The following is a 24,272-nucleotide window of genomic DNA, read 5'->3' as shown; positions in this document are numbered from 1 at the left end:
ATTCGTACTTTTTTTACATATAATTTATTTATCTTCGTAATATAACGTATACTTTGAAAATATCAATCCTAATATTTGCCTTGCGGCCCTAGAATATTATGTTGACTGAAATAGGAGAACTGTACTTTATTTTTGGTGACCTTATTCAACCACTGCATATTTAATGTTATAACAAATTAAGTATAATCAATTTTATGGTTACAATGAAACAAAGAATTTTGAAATATTCAAGAAAAAATGTCTTACTTTATAATTTTGATTATATAATCCATCAGATTTTACTGCATTTGCTTTAGTAATTATTAGGTATACACTTTTTTAGGACAAAAAATTCAGGGACAAAACACGATACTGGAGTGATGCCAATCAGCATTAAAATTGTCAGCTTCACCGTAAATTTCCACCAATTGCCGCCAGTACGTGTTTATAAAATCAATTTTAACTCAAAATATCTTTTCTCAATTCTGGTAAATTTTATAAGCTGAAGTTATATGATTGATGGTATTAGTATAATCAACAAGATTACGACTGAAAGCAGATAATTGTTTTCTTAAGTCAGAATCCACACTTTTTAGTTAATCATTCATATTTTTAACAATCTTACTAATTACTCTTCAAACTACTCAATCTTACTCCGAATTGGGTATAATATGAAATAGTTGCAAGTTTCAAAATTAAATTGACATTTTATCTTGTTTCTGCTTTCTATTATTTTTGCACATGCATTATTTCCATTATTTATTTATTGTTAGTAATTCTTCTTAAAAATTTCTGCTAAAAAATGTCGTCACACGGAATTATATTATGCTTGTTTTCGCCATTTGCTTATTGGGAACTCCTCCATCTACACACTCTACTATGCACGTTTGTCAATGCTCTTTAGACACTTTCTGCATTTTACTCTATACTGCTACTATGCTACTTTACGTAAAAATAAGAGTGATGATATCAATGTATGCAGTGAGATGTACTGTGTACTGTGCACGCTATATGTTCTGCATTCTGTCAACACTTCCACATTATTGTTATTAATGCGTTTTCAATCATTCTGGTTTCTATTCTTCCATTTAGTTGTCGTTCCTAGGCCATTCTATTGCGGGCATTAATATTTTGTGATTTATTTATAATATTTGGTCAACCATGCATAATGTGACTCGCGGTCTTTGATTCTTCACTCTTCTAATACAATCTTCATTTCTATTTCGCGACGGCTTATCTTGTATAGATAGCTTTTGCATTTCCATTACGCATTTAATTTCAAGTATTTGATATGTTAAATAAAGATGCATTTAGAATGGGTTTAAAATTTGAAAATTGTTTTTGGTTTTTGGCGCAATATAATTAAACATACGTCAGTACATTTAATCTCGGTTATGATCGATATTATTGCGACCTCAATTCAATAGTTACAACAATAAATAATTAATAAACTTGTAATTACAGCGGGTAAATAGAAATATTGCCATAAATTCGTTTATTATCGCGCACGGCAAATTTTATTTTCTTCCTGTTTTCTATTTAATTATATTTTATCGAGCGCATTTATGTACTTGTCGCATCGCGTTAACGTTAATCCGAAACGTCTCGTTTCGCATTGGATTTACGTCGTAGACGCCAAATTGCGGATGAAGTTGTGACATTTCCCACGCATAGATAGAAAATGTATATTTTCATACCCTCGGTCTACGTTGCGGCTCGGTAATTGCTGATTCAAAATTAACCGCCGTTGTGCCGGCTTTCATACCCCAAACGCTAATTGTCTAGCAAGTGACACACACACACGCTAATTGTATGCAAATGTTCTTGCCTTGTCAACAACGTCTCTAACAAACTACCTAACGAATTAAATATGCGTGGTTGTGAGAAATGTTTCTTAACAGGTTTTAATTCATGTAAATTTGTCTTAAACAATCACATAAATCTATTTTAAAACATTCCGAAATCGTGTTAATTTAAAAATATCGTGTAAAAATTCGTGCTTTAAATCGTTTATACACCGGCACAAATTTTAAACAGATATTAACATTTATAAATACACGATTTGAATCACGTTTATGGACTTGTTCGGTAGTTATTTTTACGTCATTGAAATCGGTGGATTTCGTGACTTGATTGCACACCTACGAATTGCAAAACCGATTTAATTGTAATGTCATTTTTTTTTGTTACTATATCGGAAATAAAATAATCTCGATATAACGGACCTTGTCTGAGGATGCACGGCTAAAGTTCTAGGTTCTAGGTTCTAGAACTAGAACCTAGAACTTTAGCCTTTAATAACTTTTTATTAAACTAAAACTAAAACTAACACTAGACCTAGAACTAGAAACATTCGGGTTTAGCCGTCTTAAGAGACGCACGGCTAAACCCGAATGTTTCTGTTCTAGGTCTAGTGTTAGTTCTAATGCTAGTATTAGTTCTAGTTTTAGTTGTTATTTAGCGCTAGATTGTGGTATATTTTTACTGAAGTAAAAGTAGAACTAATTAATACAGAACACAACGATGGGATAGCTGTTCGAATTTGTGTGTATTAAAATTATACATTCAAACAGTTTAAAGTGCAAATTAAAAATTATTCATATCTTAGGACACACGTTTTACTGTATTTAGATTTTCATGTAAACTATTTCTTGAAACCTCTCTGTATTGTACTTTTGTGTGAGTTGCAATCATGGTGGAGGCGCCGGATCGTTGTTGCAACGACAAGCTGCATCTTCACATGGTGTGAGAATGAAGAGACGTGCCTAACAAGGAGAGAAGAAGAGATAAGGGTTAATGTTACATCGAGGCGGACTCATTGTTCGCACCGTGACATTCGGGGAAGGCTTCGTCGTCGCGACGCCCGTCTAACTCGCTGACGGGCTCATTGTATTCAGCACGAACCCCTATCGATTCCTTGAGGTCGACCTGTGCACGCCATTTCGCAGTCCGATTCTGGGTTTATTAATTCCACAGATAGGGTTTGAGCACCCTCGCTTCGATATCGGGTACGCGTTGCCATCGGAAAATCCCCGTTAAAGCCGGTTTAATTGGTCGGTAATTTATAGACGGTTCGTTCAAACAGCAGTTGTGTCGATTCTAGCTTGTGATAGTGACTTTTATTTTAGTTATTCCTATTAAAATCTGTGGCACCCATTAGAAAAATGGTTTTTTTTTTGTAATACCAATTTGTTTTGAAATAAATTAACCGAAATGTGTTAAAACCCCCGACGGTAAACGTCAAATCACCCCGATCAACGCAATGACAAGAACGATAACAATGTTTTGAAAACAGTTTTAATTTCGCATTGTAATTACATACAATCGCGTATAACATTTTATTTCGCTTTCTACCTGTTATAAACTCTACATGGTTCAAATTCTATACTTCGCTTGACGTTTCATTATTTTTCATCACGTATAGGTCTAGAAAAATAATAATCTAGCGTTTTATTTCAAGTCATATGAAATAAAATTTACCGATTTCTTTTTCTCGTCATTTGAAATTGTGGAGGGAAACTGTTTACCTAAACAGTTTCGAAACGACGGACTTATAAAATGAACGAAGGCAATTTTTCGTTCAAGCTTCACATTCGTACGTAGAAGTAAATATTTTGCATTTTTTACGCGACCTTCTTTATAACTTCCGACTTATATCCGGTAGCAAAACGATGGTAACGATCGGGGCAAAAAGCTCCTGAAGCGAGAGGAAGATTAAAAAACCCACGAGAGGGCGAGCGAGCCCTTGAAGGTTTACTCATATATCTCGTACTGTTCGTGATAGTCAGTCCTAAATAAATAACAATCTGTGTCGTGGGACAAGATTCACACATTTAAGTTTTTCTACCAGCTTTATGTGAATAAAGTAAATAGAAATGTTGTGTGATATCAAATAATATGTTATTTGATTTTCTAGGTTATATTCTTCATCAAGGAAAACTAATAGAAACTCTTGTTTTATGTTCTTATTGGACTAAGTCTATGAAGAAGTCATATCTAAAAGTTTATCTAGAGCTTAATAGAAAACCCTGAGCACGTGTGAGAGTAATACGTCATAGCAGCAGCGAAAAAGGAACACGTTCTTGTGATAACACTGCGTTCGAGTAATTGGTAGCGTGTTCGTAAAAATAATCATTTATTTCAGTTATCTAGCAATTAATCCAATAACGATTTATTGCTCGATATCCAAGCCCCACTCGCGGTTGCACTCGCCGTCGCGTCATTCACAACAGCGTAATGATACTTACAGGCAATTTATATCTGTTATTTTCCGTAGGTTATTTTTAAACGTGTTTGACGACTGCCATAAATCAAAGTTGTATTATCGTGGATCGTATTTCGACCCGGTTTTATTGCACTTTTTACAAGAAACTGTTCATCAGTTATATTTTATGATGATATTAATTTTCTTTACTAGACGTAAAATAGTTTTATATTTAATGAAAACACCTAAACATAAATGATATTTATTTGAAGTTCCGCCGCATCCACCATATTTTATATTTTTCAGTTTTAGACGTATAAAAGAAATTTAGTGTGTAATCAAATAAAGTACCACTTTCGGTTACACGACTTGATCAAAATTTTTTTTTGAATGTTTATGCGGCGATAAATGAATCGATTTCCACTATCATAATAGTAAATACTACATCAAGATTATGATGAATGTATATATTTTGATGGACTACACGAGCTTTTCTACTGCGGCTATTTAAATACTCATGTCCAAAGCACACTCGACATTTGATTGCTAACCTGAGCCTGTGATTAGAATGTCCTCACATTCCCTATGTATACGGATCTTCAGCTACCTTGAATAGTATCGGGTTATTCCAGAGCGACTAGCTTTGATGCAAGGCTTTACATTCCAATTGATCATGTGTTATTCACGGTCACATACCCTTTAGTACCATTTATCCAAGACAGGCATTATAGTTGCCATACTATTCAATTCAATGTAGACGATGTAAAGTCTATGAGTCTATAGCAACTCATATTAATGGGGAATTCATTATCTGCATACCAGTCTAGACTAATCACTTGATTAAACACATAAGAAGGATTCTGCAAACAATAATCTGTCACTATCCAACCCAACCCATCCCAGTTAATCTGAAAAGCACATTCAAATCTACCTCAACATGATCTTTAAATTGTACACTTACGGATATTTCTACAATTTAATAAGTAAGATTAAAAAGATATACTAGAGAATGCTCTAGTAATAAGAAAGACAAATTACATAATTGTCAAATGTTACATAAACAGGTCCAGTGGTTGTCCCAGTAGACTAATAAAGCTTTTCTTAGTTCACAATTCTGATCATGATTATGACAAAATAACACATTCCTTGTTAAGAACCACATCTTGCATAGCTAAGTGTGTAGTAATGAAGAGATGTTTCAGGAAGCTATTTGAGAAGGCTCTCGGAGAGGAAGTGACATTTATTTGCATCCATTTAATTAAGAAAGGTCAGAAAATAGCTGTATTCCTTATATTTGCAACATATGATAATATATTGATACCATTACTGTGTCAAATCAGGCATGATACATTGTGATATCACTACTACTATTTCTTATTGGGTTCCTACTGGTTTGTTCACTGAAGCCTGCGCAGAAGGACTCAATGAGGCAGTAAAATACTATAGTATTCAGTAATGATTTTTACCAATGAGATAAATACATGGTCTAGTTAAACTTAATCGCATTATTTAGCTATAGATTTTTATAGCCAATCCTCCTTTATTTGAAATTAACCACAGACCTACAAGTGCCCAATTGTAATTGTAGGTCTTAGAGAGTTGATGTAGTCTGAAACAAGTTCTTTATAAGACAACTTGTGTCTTCATTCACAGACAAATAATGACATTTCAGCCCTTTAATTACCAATGGTTTCTTCAATAGTGTACGAAGAATAAGCATGATTATAACCCCCTTTTGGAGACAATGCTACGTTATGAATGAAGCCATAACCGCGCACAAATTTAGCAAGCTCCACTTTTTGTTCAGGAACAATCGCTCGTATAGTTGGTATTAAAACCTTTTCTAGGAATGTAATATATCTTGAAGCTGTAAAGGCGGGAGGTGAAACCTTTACGAGAGCTCTTGGACCAGCGTCTTAACAATTTAAAATCCATTGTTGTGGAAAATAAAATAAGAATAGGACTGTGCATTCACCGTACTTTTAATCCGATAGAAGTTTGCAACATCCCCACCATTTACTTTTTTTTGAACATTATTTGATAAAGTAATAAAATTGATTTATTACCCCTTGTTAAGCACTTTTTTATAGACATCATCGGTTCTTGCCCGGCTCGAAACAGGTAAAGAAAAGGTTGTTTACAAAGGACCACACATAATGCTAAAAATAGTTACTACAATTTTCGATTCGGTATAAAACCGGATCATTCAAGTATAAAAGAAGTACAATAAAAACTTTAGCATCATCTAAAAATCGTTAAGTAGTCTCACATGTATTGAACAGATAATTAAGTGGAAATTAGATCGTCGTAATATTTTTATACCTATTTCATATTTTTAGCAAGCAATTACTAATAGGATTTAGTTTTGGCTAATCGTAGTTTAATATGATTTATTAAAGCACCATTTACCCTCCTACTCGTTTATAACCTATATCTTGTTAGGATGATCCGCCCCCTTCGAAAAGCTTAAGCAACGTGTCGTAATTACATCCCCGCCCATTCAATTAACGATATCAAATGTGACCGCAAGAACTAAATTGAAGTTCGACTGGGGTGACCTTTCGAACTTTCGAAAAAGACCCCATAATCTCCGGTGTCGAACTTTACGGCTTAATTGTTACAAGGGGCCTCGTCACGTTAGATCCCGCTAATGAATATACAACGGACATTAAGCGCTTTGTCCAGAATTATTCTGACACCGTCGAGGTTATCCTGCCCCGGGTATAAATCAAAGCTCTGGTTCGCCCGGGCTCTCTCTGTCTCTCCAGTCCCGGAACTCACCAGGACTTCTCGAACTTTGATGGTCGTTTTGCATCTATCTCTCGACGCCGCTTTGCCATTCAGGCTTTTGCATTCGGGGGATCTGACGTTTCTATATGAGTAATTGTATCCGCAATGAAAAAATGAACTATAATTTTAAAGCACTTTTTAAAGATGATAACTTTTAAAGTGAATTTATTTTAATATCCATATTGTCTATGCCATAATATGGATATTAAAATAAATTCAGTTATTCCATTTTGAGAGTTTACTTTTCGATCAACCTTTTCAGCGTTTAAAGATTGATATGGAAATGAGAGAAAGAACTTTTTGATAATCATCACCACTTCTCATCGAGTACGAAAGAGACGTCGTTTTAGCACTAAACAACTTCAAAAAGTCTACAAACACAATCAACTTGTTCACTTCTCATTGTAAAGTTGGTGAAGTTTCTTAGCTCCTTGTATACAACAAAGTAAGAGCATACCAATCTTAATTCAATCCATGGACAAGAGTAAAATTATTGAAGTCGCGTAAGAAATAACATCTCGGGCATTGCTCCACTATAGTTATGTTTTGCTGCTTTTATCATGTAATGTTCACTTCTAGAAAGTCAACTTTAGTAAATTGGAAGTTGGTTACACATATATCTTTGGAGTTTAGTCATTTTATTAATGATATAAGCTCATTATTTTCATTTATCGAAATCTTCAGTATTACAATTCAAAGCTTTAACCATGTAAATATAACAAAATCGTAGACATTCCGTGACCGGTACCATTACGTATTTATTGAAGCATCAACGCCGCAAATTATCTAATCATGTGACGTAGTAAGTGAACACGTTTCGTTAAACTGATATTCGTACCTCGGCCAACGAACACGAGCGAGCATGTTTCGTGTATCTGTTTCCGCTATTTGTTGAGGTTTCGTGAGGTCTTGCACTTATATCCGAGCTAACATTCGGGTCGACGATTTACTAGGGAATGGGTTGGGTGACGATATGAATGGGCTCTCGGTACGATAGAAGAAGATGGGAAAGCCACGTCCTTTGACAAATAAACGAAATTTGGCGTGCACATCTAGTGTAGTACAGCGAGAGATATACGACCGAAAGAAAGTCGTACGTTTTGTAATTGTATAGCAAAAGATAAAATGAAATTCTCTCCGAGCGAAGGTTCGGGATTTTTGTAAGACACGAAATGTGTTCATTTAAGTTCAATTTGGTCGAATCGTATTCGCGCGATTAAATTCAGTATGTTTTAGTTATTGATCTCGCTTTTGTAAAATTACTTTTTCTTGCTGTTGGAGGGTTGAGAAGGTTTTGTTAGTTTAAAAAGGAATGAAATAAGAAAAAAGTTGGACAACAATGCATCACGTTTGACATTTTCAAAGTGGCTACTCGGTATATGCTTATGAACTTTGAGAACACGACCGTTTGGATGATTTGTTGGTTCAGAGTAGAAAGTCGAGGAGCGCATGATACCAAATCAATGTCGGGTGAAAGATTGTGACAGTGCAAATTACCCTGATCGATCAACGGTCGTTAGCCCCCATAATAATCTAATTCAAGCCAACGCCTAAATTATCTTGCCACTAATATTTCAGGGATTACTTAACAGATTGCTTTCTCATGTTTTATTTCTCTGGTTAGAGAGTAAAATTAATGCAACAAACTTTAATATGTTTTATTAAGGCGTTAATATTAATTTATAAGACACAGGTATACATTACAATAGTTTATGAGCACAATTATCTCGACATTAATTATATCTTTTCAAATAAACTATATTTTCGAGTTATTTTCTTGTAATTTTAACCAAAAATAAAAGAAAACAAATTGAATTGGAAATATTTATAATAGGGTTATACGAAACTCTATTAAAACTTTTTGCTACTGTTTTCGTGGCTGAGATAAATTACAACACTGTCCAATTAGCTTTATTAGACACAAGAATAAACAGTATCAAAAATTCTTTTGGTCCTTTACGAGTAGTGAAAATAATACCTCCAGTAACGTTAACGTATTTCGGGGATCTAATTTCAGATAACGTAGCGTGCTGTAGCGTTTTTTTTTATTTACTCTTTCGGCGTGTTTAATTATTCAGGCAGTCTCTTGTATGTATGTTGTGCGCACATTTATGTTAAGTAGAAGCGTAAATATTAAGCTAGATAATTAGAATGGAGCGTTGTCATCATTTCGTATAAGCAGGAGGAAAATTTAATACTTCTCTTCCGCTTTTATGTTAAGCATTTAAAAATTAAGTATTAAAACAAAATGAATTAACACATTTTTCTTTATAGCGGTATAAAAATAATATCAAATTATAAAGTATATCCTCTTTGTTATATATTTCCCATTATTTTTCTTTTTGTTTGGCAATTATCCCGACGAGAGTTTCCGTATCCTCGTTTTTCGTGATGGGTTTTATGATGAGATCTGTAGACGTCAAAGTCATTGCATGTGCGGCAAAGGAAACGATGAACTTTTACGATGCAATTCCTTGGTTTTACTGCGCTTATTTAGGAGCCCTTTGGTTCCTTCCACTGGCTGCTCGTGAAATGGAGACAACGGACCATTACGACACCGAAATAGCGCCACTCGTCATTGAAAATGCAATAGACTTTCCGCCTAACACCTCTAATACATTTGCCGGATAATAATTAATTATTCGAATGGCGTACTTCGCTTTAGATTTATTTTATAGTTCTAAAAACCATTAAATTCTTAACCAATAATGTGCATTGAATTTAAAAATTCAGAAGTCATCCAGAATATAACGCAGATGTTTTCAATAAAAATGTTTTGCAACTTAATCATACCTCAGCAACTAATTTCGCAGCTTCATTCCAAACTCGAAATGTTGTGTTATTTTTTACACAATACATGGTTTCCATTTCTAAATGAATTTTGGTGGATGCGCATACAAACATGGATAGGGATGATTTGAATACTTTGGAAACTTGGTATCTGCGTATGTAGTGAAAAATGAGTTGCTGTAAATGAAAATGTGCTGGATAAGAACACTTAAGTTATCATGAAATTATTTAATAACATTTCTAGGAGATAAAGTCAGTACTAGATAAACGAGACGCTTTGAGCATAATAAATAGGTCTTGATATTGATTTAAGCGTTTTTCAATAAGCAATTATCTTTTTAATTAGTTACAAAGAAGTACTTAATGGTTACAGGAACTTGATTATGTAATGGTGCTGTCACAAAACATCCATTTTCGGTGCAACACCAAATGTTAAGGAATTTGGACTTACATGTGGTTTTCTCAAAGGTTCCCAGAACTTCTGCAACAATAACGATTAATAGCATGTTAAGCAATTAACGTTGTTAGCACAAAAAGTGATGCATCGATGGCATTAATGAGTTATTATTATTTAGTAGGTTAGGAGTAAGAAACCTATTTAGTAAGGTTACTATAACAAACAATAATAAATAAAAAGAAGAAAATACGATACGACACTGTAACGTCGTCATAACGTTATAGTAAATATAAACGTTAATTATTAAAAATTCTGTTGAGTATAACTCCCTAACAAAACCCAATAATAACATACATAAGTTATTACAGAATGATAAAGATGAGAAAATGAATAAAAAATATTTAATGAAAATTCGAACGAAGCATGGACAAAACAAATCCAAAACGAGGAAGAAGTCCTAATGCAATTCGTATCCCGAACATTAAAACCCAATAAAATATTCAATAATATCTAAAAAATTTAATACCTAATATTTTATGAACGTTTTAAAATTGAAACAGGTTACATTGCACTTATTGGTCGTGTTGAATGACACAAATTCATATTCGTTGAAATAATTTATGAATCTAGAAAAGAAATTATAACCTGACGTAATGTTTAAATGTTGTTTTTTAGAAAGTTTTTAAATTATATTTACATTGTTGTTGATTTTTATCTAACTTTTAAGTGATGAATGAGTCAACTTTAAATTCTTTTTATAATGTTATTTGTACATTTATTTGTAATAAAATTCTTTAAACCCCTTTTAATAGGCAATGTTGACGTAATCTGGCTTAAATTTAATCCTTGTACCTTAAAAAAAAATGCTAAAACCTCCACGTTTTTGACATATTAAAATTTACCAGTTTAATTACACGTTGGTTATCGTGTTTTTCAAACATTTTCGTGTCCATAAAACGGTCGTTCCTCCGACTGTTTCCACATAATTTTTAATAACCCCCGTAGCCGTCGATAGAAAGGACATTAAGTAAAACGGGCACGTCAACGCCAACCTCGGGCACCGTTATTAAACATCATAAATCCGGCGGACAAATCGCGTACTTCGTATTTACCGGGCTCATTAGCCAAACTTACGGAGGTTGGTTTCGTTGCGACCAGCACCATCGCGTTCATTTCCCCAAATGTTCGTGGAAAATTTAATAATAGCCCGACACGGTTTTTGGAGTTTAACGTCGCTTGGAATTTGCTCCTTGAGAGCTAGAGCGTTATCTTCTCGCCTTGGAACATTCAATAGACTCTTGTCTCTGGGCAAAACTACACTTACGGTACGATGTACAAACAAGATTAACCTTCTAATTTGATTATGAGGTGGTCGCGTTGAATGTGATATTGTCTCGCCTTGTGAATACATATTCCTTATTATGACGAACAAGATTAATATGGTGGTTTGGTTTTTCTGAAATGTTAATTTAATTATTAATGTTTTGACAGTGCCGTTGTCTTTTAGTAACAATAATGAATAGAGCTACTATCTACATATATGTGGTATTATCACAATATTCTATAGAATATAATATTTATTCCTTTATATTTGAATTTATTTGGTTAGTTCTCACCCTTTGCGCCATTTTAAGGATTTTATCCTTATCTGGGGTTGTGAAGTTTTATTGTTGCCAGTTGAAAGAGATTATAGCCGAGGTTAAATTGTAGCAACATCAAGATTGTTGGAAATAAAATGTGATGGAAGTTCACAGTTTGTGAATTTACTTAAAAAATTATAAAATTAAAGAAAAGGTCAACTTTTATTTCTCGTCCTTTATATTGATTTATAAAATTTTAATTATAAAAGGATTAAATGTTCTTATTCCAGTAATAATTTTATGACTAAAATATCCATAGCTAAATCAGATTCGGAATAATCTACAAATGCTAATTCAAACCGTTAATATCGAGTACAATTTATTGGGCCAACTATCCTGTAAGTTCTACTGATAATTTCCATGAGTATTCGCGTTTATCAATTTCCCGTCAGTATAAATTTGCGACAAGTTAAAATTGATTTACAGTTTCCGACGATACTAACAATAGAGATTGCACTATCGCATTAAATCGTGATCGCATAAAAGTATGTGAGTACTTAAGAATATTGAATCGATTTCTACTGAGGTGTAATTACCTTACAATTTTATTTATTTTTTAATGTGTTTGAATTATACATACAGTTAACAGGCAATTACTGTAAAAGGTGAAAGTAAATTCATACAGTTGTCCAAGTAAAAAGAGCAAGATTAGTTTTCTTTTAAAATTTTTTTACATCTAAATGATATTAAATTAGCATCACTTCTTATTGTCTCTCCTTAGGTTGTGTACACCATTATAAATAATTTATTTCTCATCCAACACAAGACGTGTCGTAATGAGACAACAGCTCAAGACGCGACATCAAATAATCTGCAAAAATCATAGAAAAATATCGCCGTCGCTTCGTGACGTTTAACTAGAACAGCAGTACTTTTTTTAACCACTTTCTACCTGTTCGTTTCAATTACTGCCGACATGATATCGGTTACATTTACATAAGCGACATTGCGACGTTCAGTCGTATAACCCTGGGGTTGCTGGTTTAACGTGCAAATTGAAGAACGGAATATTGTCTTTATTTTATGTCCAGGTTTTTTTAACTTATTTTTAAAAGAATAGTGGAATTGCAGCTAAAGGATATCCATCAAAACATAACAATCTAAAAATGAAAATAACATTTTATTTTAAACTGTTGCCAAATGCTTTCTACACATTCATGTTAGGTTTAGTTATTTCCACCGTCGGGTAATAACCAAGTTTTTTCTCAATAATAGAAAAAGTCATGGAAAATCTGTGAAAAGTCTTCAATATCTCACCTTATAAACCGCTTGGAAATTAAATAAAACATAGAATCACTGCAAAAATGCATAAAAACCCACTGAAATTGTTGCAGAAATTCCTGAAAATACTTCAAATTCTATGAAGTCTTCAATACTTCATGAACTGTTTGAAAATTTTATGGAAAGATGTTGGAAATACTTTGAAGATTTTTCACAATTCTTGAAGATAATCTAAAAATTCAGGAACATGCAGAATCCTCAGAAATTTGTGGCAATGGAAATCCTTAACATCACAAGAAAATGCATAAAAATCCACTGAAGGTGTTGCAGACATTTTTCATTCAAAAATAGTTCAAAGTTCTTGTAAATCTAGATCCATCTGCAATACAACTCAGTAACTCATCTCGTCTAAAATATTTGAAACTTCCTCAAACCTGTAGGAAATTTTTGTAACCTTTTAGAAACTTTTGAAAATAGTTTTTACTAATCCAAAGTCAATCATCAATCAGTCCTGAAAATAATAAGGAATTTCTTGAAACATTTTTGACAGTTCCTACAATAGCAAGGAAATTCCTGACAGCCCTGAAAGTCTTAGGGAATTCTTGAAAACTCCAGAAACATTCTTTGCAATTCTTCTAACGTTTAGAAATGCCTCAAATCTTTGGTAAACACTCGGACGTTCTAGAAATTTTTAAATAAATTTTTAATATTCACATGTTTCTCAAACAAATCTCAAGATTCATAGAAATTTTGAACACTCTTTGAAAATCTGCAACACTCCGAGAATCTTTAAAGTAATTGAAGATACAGTCGAATGCATATCAGAAACTTTGAGATATTCTTTGAAATCCTAAAATCCTCGGAAATCCTTCAATTTCTAAGTTATCGTCGTTCAAACATTTTTTGAGATGTTCTCGAGTAACTCCCAGATACTCTCATTTCACCGTTGGAAGTTATGAAACCAACTCAGGAAATGCTTCTAGGAACTCTCCAAATTATGATGCATCTAATTAAATCAAAAAAATTCTTGCGAAACCAAGCAATCATATTATTATCAAGAAACATTAATTTCTTAAACACAAAAGTTACTAAAAAACCTCACTTTAATTTTCCAAAAAGGTTTTAGATAAATGCAATACTAATACTATTGTGGTAAATATAAAGTAATACACAGTTACGTAGGTACAAACGCATTAATTATAGTTTGATTATTATTGACTCAACAATCCCTAATGGTAACATAGCGGTTGTACATGCAAGGGTAATTGGTATATAATTGGTATTAAAATTTGTATGATCAAAATGTTAATTGTGTTGACGTTTCCTAAACTAAAACTAAAACAACAATTATGTTTATTGCGTAATAGCGTGAACGTCGAAGGCGGTAATTATTTTCAGAATTTCCATATCCCGTAAAAGAACGATATCGATCAAGCCACTAGAAATATCTTTCAACAGGCTGCGGTTCTAAACTTAGCGAATACGTTTCCGTGAAGCGCGGAAATGTTGAAAATGCTGGAACGCTATTAACCCAGTACCTTATTTTAGCAAACAGTATCAGCCCCCTTTGGGCAATAAAAACTCGTTAATTGCCATTTTTATTACCTTGTTATTCATTTTGTTACGGTTAACGTCGAAGTTATGTACGCTTTATTTTGTTTGTCGAAACTTTTGAATCATTTGTACCTACCTGGGCTAGGTCATAAAGAATAAATTTCGAGCGTTCCAGCTGACGGTGCCGTACTCTTGTGCACACGGAGCTCGTCAGTTGGGCCGAGTCGTTTGTGCAAAAAGTGAAGGGTTTCGCAAGCTCTTTGCGTTGTAATTAACGACTTTGCAGCCTGTAAAACAAACCATTCTAGCATCAGCACGTTCATCGTAGACCTGTTATTTTGGAATATGCATTTCCTTTGCTATAGTTACCTTAGTTATTGCAGTAAGTACTACCTCACTACATAGTTTTTAGGTATAAATTATTTTTTCCGACTTATTTTTCATTCTCTTTCGTTGAACACCCTTATATTTGCGAAAAACACAAATAGCGGAGTACTTCAAAAACGCCAAGCAATGTTCCGTATAGTCCCAAGAGATTGTACTGTCGATTGCCTCCAGCAATTGAAGGTTCTTTGACGGTACAGTATCGTCCACCCTATCCAGAAAGGTGTACGTTTGCGACCGAAACATCCCATCCTCACTTCAGCCATTATCTGAAGCATCTCCGGGTCTCGGGAGATGTCGTTTCATGAGCGCAACCCTCTTCAATACATTCGATAACATTTCTCGCACGTTTTTCCTTTGAGACTTCTTCATGAGATAAATCAGTAACTCCACGGAGACGATATGGTCCGTTTCCAATTCAAATTGTTCGTACTTTTTATTATAAATAAATTAAGTATGCGTAATTATTACCAAGTATGTTTAAAGCTTTAAATCTAGGTTAGTTGAACATGAGTGACACTTTAATTAAACTGTCGAATATCTTACGTGTATTACTACGTGTAATTCAAGTTCTGTAACTTTGTATGTTTAAGTGTTAGCCGACGTGAGAGTTTGAATACTGTTGAAACGACCAAGTTTTGCTTTAACACTCACGCGTTTAAGCATTAGTGTATTTCAACAAAAGATTATTTGAATGTACTATAGTACTATAGAAATTAATATTAAAAATTGTTTATCTTGTAATTCTATTTTGCCGAATTTTCTTAATAAATTAGATAACAAGTTTCCTTTATCGCTATAATGTTGTTAATGTACCCGATCAATCATTAAGATAAATTACATTTTACTTTTAGTTGTAACCCACTATCGGGTTTAGTTATATTAATTATGGTTGCATGTTAAGTGAAAAATCTTATACGTAAGTGTTGGAGAGGTATTATTAACACATTTTTATCCGTCACAATATCAACGGTGTGAAAGTCTATTAGATTGGACTAAATAGCTCTCGATGCCAAATCCACTATTCGAGCTAACGAGAATTGTAGCTAACCATAAACTAATTACGCACGCACAGAACGTCACATGCACCTGTGATAATTCCTCATTACTGAAACATACCTTCACCTCATAGGTCACTGGTTTTAATATAGCCAGAACTACTAACATAGCTTAATATGTAATAATACGAATATAACGTAAATTAATATATTTTATCGATGGTAATTAGTCATTTATTTAGTTACAAATTGTATTTGACTTAATAAAAAAAGTTTCAAATACGGTTTGGAATTCAGAAATTACACTTTTTGAGTCTTTTTTTGGGGAGTTTGTCTTTATTATGATGAAATTTAATAATATTTAGAAGTAGAAGTGGGCCTCTTATGTAACCTCCCAATATATACTGTGGGTATGATACAGCTTAAAGATGTGTTTCTAACGCGGGCTATGTTTGATCATTCTTCTGCGAAGGCTTTTAATTGTCTTATAAGCGGGATAATGACACAGAAGCTGTTTGTTCATCTCATCACCTGTACAGCTCATCAAAGCTATAATGGAGAATACTGAAGTAACGGCACTAACAAAGAATGAACTAACAAATATTTTCATAAAAACACATGGACTGAATCGTTCTATTTTAGTTCCGCCTATTTTGGGTTGAACCAAACTCGGTTCGAGCTAACGCTTGAATTCATCATAAGACAATTGGACATCGGAAGCAGAATTTGCTGAACAAAATAGCACAACTGGCTGTGTATGCTGTCGATGTGAACATTATGAGTCGTACGAAAGCATTAGCAGAAGCTGCATATTCTCAACCATAAGGACATGCCAAGGGGATGGCTTTGGAGATAAACACAGAAGAAACAAAGGTATTAGATACATACTAGAGCAGATGGAAGATCAGAACAAGAAGAGTTCATCAGAACACAAAGTCTGAAATAGACCGGACATGGGGTGAGAATGGAGGAAGCTCCACTTAATGCATGAATGCAAATAAAGAAACCATTGGAACTCGGGGAAGACGCAGTAAGTGATGACATACGAAATCTTTTGAGCTTTCGAGGTTGGGGGAGCTGCATCGAACAGAAGGAATGGAGGTATAGGTTAAGAAAGGCCAGGGCGGGATTGGGTTGAGCCATAGACTTGGAGTAGAACCATAGAAGAAGAAGTCGGTAACCTGTAATTTTGTCTCACCAATCTAAAAACTGTATGGGTGTTAGATTTTTGATGATCTAAACATGATTTTGACAATCATAGACATTAAAGATTAAAAATGTAAATAGGCACTTTTATTCCTCTTTATAAAGAATTACATAAAATCAAGATCTTTCATTCTCTAAATTTTCCTTGAAAATAAAAAGTTCCGTATTTTAGGTCACGGCTTCTCGAACTTATTTACCTTCGGCGTATATTATTCAGATAAGAATTTTCCAACAGTTGATATAGAACCCCCCATCGTGTCGGTCGGTCGGTTATGTGGGTTAGGAAGCGAGCTCGTTGTTTCTGGGAAGTGCATTCCAACAGTTTTCGCTCCGAAAAGAATTCACCTATTGTTATTTTCCATTACTGTTATCATAGCAATGTTGGTGGTTGTTTGTTAAAGCAATTTGTTGAATTCAGCTTTTGGAAAATGTTGGGGTAATTAAAAATCATTGTGGAGATTTTTAAACAAGTATTGCATAAAAACAAACTGGGAGTTAAAAAATTCTGTTTCATTGAAAAAGGTATTCGCAAAAGAGATGATTTGCTTTATGAACTAAATCAAAGCACAAAAAAATTTTTTTTTAATGCATTGGTGGATTCGGCAGGAAAATTGAATATTTTCATTTTATTTATGCAATTAATAAATACAAATATCAAAAGCCTTTAATGAAAGAATAAAATTATATTTAAAATTGGCGCAATCAAAGCTTTTCCATAATTGCCACAAACAAAACCCTTTGTGTGCAAACGGAATTTTCAGGGACGCTTACGAAAGCACGTCATGGAGAAATCTGCCCGGATTCCGGATTCGTATTCACGGCGGGCAATTCGCGGCATGCATCGTCGCCGTGTAGGAATGGTAGGGATGGAAAAAGGGGGTTGCTTCGCTGCGCAGTCCCTCTCTTTGGTCGAGGTCATGCCGACCCCGAGACCTTGACTTGTTCTCGAGCACCTCGCGTCTCCGAAATCGCGATGACGTCACTTTTAGCGTCGCGACGCCGCCGCCGTCGTCGACAACGACGTCGCAACCGTTACGGCTGACCACGATCGACTGATCGAAATCTGTTCAGTCTGTTAGATGTCGCCGCAAGGTTATTGGATAAACGGTTCGAGGGTTTGCGAACGTATTGTCAACAGAAGCTCTACCTCTGGACAATCTTATAACCATTTGATTTTGCTTTCTCTGAGGACAACGATGATGTTGAAACATTTTTTATTTCCAATGATTGAAAATTTCAAGAACATAAATACTTAGTAATGCCTCTATTCCATATTCGTAGATAAACTCGGGGTATTCCCAGAGTTGTATATACGATATATAAATCAAGGACTGTAGTTCTAGATAGTGTGATAGTTCTACTTTTAGTTCAATAACAATGTACAAGAATCGAGTGCTGAATAATTATTAAAACTGGAACTAACACTAGAACTAGAAACATTCAGATTTAGCCGTGCTTCCCTTAAGCCGGGCTTTCATTAGTAAAATTAGCGGTAGAATATATTGGGTATGTACTAACTACCTATCTTGTGAACTCTCAAGATTGTGCATGTGTAAAACTAGAACTAACACTATATCTAGAACTAGAATAATTCGGGTTTAGCCGTCTTTAGAGACGTGCGGCTAAACCCAAATGATTCTAGTTCTAGGTATAGTGTTAGTTCTAGTTTTAATTGTTAGGTTGTTGTATATTTTTATTGAACTACAAATAGAACTAATACTGAACATAGGACTAGAAACATTCGGGTTTAGCCGTACGTCTCTTAAGACGGCTAATCTTGAATGTTTCTAGTTCTGGGTCTAGTGTTAGTTCTAATGCTAGTGTTAGTTGTAAAAAAGTAGTTTGTAGCTAACATAGAAATTTTCCTTTGTGGAAATGCACGCTTAAATGAATAATATGCCGAGTTGATTTATAAAAAAATCTATACGTTATAAATAGATCTGTAATCAGCATTAGCATTGAATTCCATCATTTTCTTTCTACGCTGAAAAGTGATCCTATCAATGTACATAAATAAGAAATATGCGAGGAAACTGGAAATTAATTATACATCAACCTAATAATGGTTGATCTAGATTGAAATAATTTGTGCTCATTTTCAACAATTTTCTTTTCTGAAATAAACTGAAAAATACGTAAATGTAACCAGTTAAAACCAAACTACTTAACTTGTATAAGTGCTTATATAACTTCCCTTCTTTTATTAATCATTAAATTTAAACTTTTTCATAACAACAGTTAAAACTTAGTTTTAAAATTAAGCGCATTTCTCAAAATCTTTTTAAACATTTTATTTTATCAACAAGACGTCTCATGGGAATCTGAGATACTATATAAGAAAATCATTATGACCTTTATTTAAGGTGAATTTGAGCTTTAATTTATGCGTAACTATATTTTATTACATTTTCTCGTTAGAAAACCTGAGATGAATATCGTTTAGTATTACCCAAGGTACTCATTTTTCATAAAATGTATTTAGTTGGTGCGCTTTAATCGAAATTGCATAGCTCTCGAGGGTAAAAAGGGCGCAAACTACGCGAAGAACTTATCCTTTGTTATATAATATTGGTCTTTGTTGCACAATTGTGTTACATTTTACTCCTCGAATCATTCCGCCCAATAAATTGAATAATAACTTAATTTTCTTCAATACATTTACGAAATTTTCGGCAAAATCTTTTAATTTATGAATTTATACGTAGCGTAACGATTCGAACATATAGGACAATGTTCCATAGAGCTGGTTAGTATAAATTGACAAACTTTCAATTCGAATCATTATTAATTTACCGCGACGGTGAATTACGACTGGGGAAATGGGATATTTCGTCTGGTCGTTCGTTTATTTGGGCCGTATTGTATTTAGGCAGTCGTCGGTCACGGTTGAAGCCCCAATTAAAAAGTGATTTATGCGCGTTTGCTTTTCGCGGACCCAACAAAGGTCGATTTGGATTTTTAATTCCGGCTCAAAATTGAATTGATTGCGCTTCTATTAACGCGAGCAACAAAAACGTTCGTCGATAATTCTGGGAAATAATTATCGTTCGGCTCTTTGAAGAAGTTATTATAGTTTTTGTAATCAACTAGGTGCCAATTAAATTTGTTTTTTACCCTTCAATTTACGCTTGTTAACAATGTAGAGTATTTAGATCGCAATAAAAGATACGGTTTAGCCCGGAAATAAAATGGGCGTACCTTAATTTAGATAATCGAGAAAACGTTGAGATTTTTGACGGTTAAAATGCTGGTTTAATTCTTGTTAAAGTACAAAGCAACCACTACGACATGCAATTATGGAAACTATAAGTGCACGCGACAGAATTTACATCTTGCTGGAAATGAATTTATGCACGTTCTTGTTTCGATTGGACTCATGATTTCTTGAATTGAATATTATCATGCTAGATAAAAAAAATATAATAAAGAAAATAATTTTAAATTTTGATCTGACTACAAGTGACTCTAAACAGTAAAGCTTTCTCTTAAACTTTATATCATAACACGATCGTATTTTGCCTTTTTGAAACTACGCTAACGAAAGTTGGCTCATGGATGACCGCTCGCCCTAAAAATTAACTCGTTCCTCTATGACAACAAACGCGCGCGCAAACTTTTGGTGAACAACACCAAAGTTCCAATTATTCCACTTAATAGATGTTGATCTCTTGTTGAAACTTTGGCCGCTACCCAAAACTTCGCCTACGTGTTAGTACGTTCCTATTTTACTTTTTGTTTTAATTTTTTAGTTACTCCGCGTCATTTCTCGGATCCCTCTCGTAGAGCAGACCTCCCGTCGTCAGAAGACAGAGAAGGAACATTAAGGATCTTGAACATTTACCCTCTAATACCTGTCTGAATGTTGTCGCGACATCCAAATTTTACCTTAAGTGTTATTGTTATGTTTGATGAGATCACGAAAGATCCCAACGACGAGACATTGTCATTATGAAGGAGTAATAGTGATGGTGCGGTGGTGCCCGTTTCAAAATGCAAATTAACTTATCATATCCATAACCTTACTTTGGTAAATGTGAAAATGTGCAGTTAATTTTATATACTTGTGTGTCAATTCTTTAAGATCTAGTTTGTGTGAACCATTTTCATATTTAATTATTTAACAGCTTCCGCTTTAACGTAATAATGTCGAGGTATTATAATAACTGAACTTATCTGCCAGATATATTTAGCAATAAGACGTAACGACCTCACGAATCGGTTATATTTGGTCTCTCAAATATTTTAATGACTAGTTGAGTAACAAAAGGTGCATGCAATCTGTCCATATTTATGGGATTGTTATAAAATGTTTTTTCTAAAAACCTTAATCATGTTATATAAATTACTGCATAGAAGAATATTTCAGATTTATTGTTTTATAGTTTGCATGATGTGGTTTTTGATGTCTTGAATTGATTTTCTTTTTTTTCTCAACATTTTTGTTATTCAACTCAAATGGTTTTCTATACTATTTTTTGATTCCATATTAAAGTAAATAATTAATTTACTTAATTTACATAAATAACACTCCGCAAGTTTTTTAAACTTTACCTTGAATTTCCACATTCCACATATTTGTATCATATTTGTTGCATAACCCCATAAGAAATGTGTATTGAAGCCAACGGGTAAAAAAGGATAAAATGTCTATGAATTTCGATGAATTTCAAGAGAAACTAAGACAACAACTAAAGAAAATGAAACAGATGGCGCGCCAGCAAAGGAACGCCGCATCAAGTCGGCAGAGAAGACTTTGTAAGCCAATAGATTACATATATTACGTATGTTCCTGAAAGATACAAACCCAGAGGAAGTGAGTACGTTTATAAAGATAGTTTAACAAGCTAAAATCGACAATACACCGTTAGATTTTGCAAAAAATAAAGGAGGTTCTTGATTTAGACTGTATGAGGACAATCTAAAATTTGGAAATACTGGCTTGGAATAAAGGCTGAACTCATATTTAGCGAGCAAAATATGGACGAGCTGTTGTAGATTACGGACGTCCATGGCAAAACAACCTTTTAGTTCCCAAATAATCGCATTCATGCAATCCAGAACCACGGAACTCAAGAAGGTTACGTCTAGCTTCAAGCGAATGAGACAATTTCCAACGAAATCTAAGCCTTTTTGAAGATACAATCTCTGATAGCAGTGGAAGAACTGTTGTCACTAGTCATTCTAAAACTATCGAATAGGATGAAAGCAAGCATTCTAAAATTGGTGTTAAGAGCTAATTTTACAATATCTCGTACGGTAAACAATTCTTGACCTAATCCTCGCATCGAAGCACAAAGCCCTATATATACCACTGAGAAATATTGAAAGACTTCACTGCTGACAGCGACATCTCATTGGATTCACTATAAACGATCACCACAAATAGCTGAGCACTAGCTGAGCTGAGCCTCAGTCGTCCTGACGATAGCAGGGCTTACTCAAAAAAAATGGGGTACTTAGAATTAGCAAGGTACAAACTTAGAAAATGCAGTCCTAGAGTTCGAAGAGCTTAAATACACTAAAACACTATTTAAAGCTGTCATTTATAAAAGTAAGAAGAAATGAGGTTAAGTGAGCGGCAACACCGTAATCTCGTGGCCCTGGTTGTTTGTAACAGCTAACAAATGGGTCAATAATGCTTTTTTGCTATCAATTATTAACGCGGCTGTTTATCTCACCTCTCTGAGCATGCGGCGATCTATTATTAATTTCAACCTGTTGATTATCGATTATTATCATTTGGTTTTGAAATTCATTATGTGATAAATTATTTAAAAGTCAAGGCATACATGAACCTGTTAAACGCGATTCTGTACTATGTAAAATGTTTATGTTGATTTTCAAGCAATCAATATTTCTGGATTTGGAATTACGTCCTACCTATAATCGAGATGCGCATATGTATAGCTGCTTACTGAGAATTAAGTAGATGTACAACTTGGCAATATTCTTAGTGACATAGCAGAAAATGATAAGTCAACTCTCCATCGATTAGTTTTTGACACAATCAAGCCAATACTTGAAGCCAACTTGTGTGGGCTTCAATACAACGATTTGGAATTTGGCTGAACGTCGTATCTAGTGGTGCTTTTATGTTTTTAATATATTATGCATTATTGGTGCATCCACAAGTGATGGTAATAATTGGTATCCATCAAAATCGTGATAAAATAAAGAAGAAAAAATAAGTTTTTATTTTATGACAACTCACGTAACAAATTATGATAAAATCAGAATGTTGTTATCTTACTATATAACGAATAAGATTTGTTGAATATGTTTTGTATCATCATCTAGATTGACACATATTTAAAGTAAATAATGGCTTTGCTGGAAACGTTGCTGCAGCATTTCTAGTCGTTGCAGAGCAAGTAAATTGGTTTCCCAGGATTTCCCCACTAAAATGTAGGTATCGAGGGACCTCGTATATATTTGATACTCGGCCCAGATTTCTGCTAGTATCAGAACAATATACGGCCTCTCTGGAACTAGGTGAAGGTCGGATCTGATTATTTGATGCAAATTCTCTCAATATATCGCGAAGTTTAAAATTTTATTAGACTGTAACTACGAAATGTGGCACGAATGGGAACATTAACCTATATTTTCTATCAATTTTCATCAAAATCAATTCTTTTAGACGTGTACAGGCTAATTTCCATTAATAATTCTCTTGTAGTAACATTCACTTTGCGACATGCAACGTCGATAAAGGTTAATGTTTAAAATAATGTTGGTTTCGGTGCAACCTAAAAATGATTAAAATTGTTTCTCTTTCGTTGTGTGTGTTAGTCGGTACTGTTTACATGGTTGTGTAACTATAAATGGAATGTTGTTGAATCTAATTTCTGATTGAATCCAATAATGACAACAAATACGCATTCTAAGTACAGTGAATTAGTATTTTATCATTAATTCTCATTTTATTTTGTGTGGAAAAATGGTGTATAAGCTACATCATTGATTACTAAGTTCCTAGTGTAATATATCACGATGTGTATTTCTGGGTCCTTTTCCGACAAATATCTCGTTTACCATATCGACTATGCGATTATGGCTCAGAAATGACACGCCCACTATTCGGTTGCTTTTAACCTACTTCATATATC

General features: G+C 33.9%; 1 protein-coding gene across 2 annotated transcripts in view; it reads left to right on the top strand.

The window, feature by feature from the left end:
* LOC111425833 (Heparan sulfate 3-O sulfotransferase-A) overlaps window positions 1–24,272 on the top strand; it is a 60,231-nt gene that overhangs the window by 8,680 nt on the left and 27,279 nt on the right. The window contains exon 1 of one of the 2 annotated variants that reach the window (XM_071194258.1): window positions 21,026–21,190. The exons of the other annotated variant lie outside the window; for it this stretch is intronic. The gene's annotated coding sequence lies outside the window, so the exon portion shown is untranslated. Of the gene's footprint in view, window positions 1–21,025; window positions 21,191–24,272 lie in introns of those variants that run through there. 2 annotated transcript variants of the gene reach the window in all.

The sequence above is a fragment of the Onthophagus taurus genome, chromosome 2 (assembly GCF_036711975.1).
Source record: "Onthophagus taurus isolate NC chromosome 2, IU_Otau_3.0, whole genome shotgun sequence".
Taxonomy (NCBI): Eukaryota; Metazoa; Arthropoda; class Insecta; order Coleoptera; family Scarabaeidae; genus Onthophagus; species Onthophagus taurus.
Note: the sequence above shows the minus strand (reverse complement) of the source record. Positions and strands in the feature narration are given on the sequence as shown.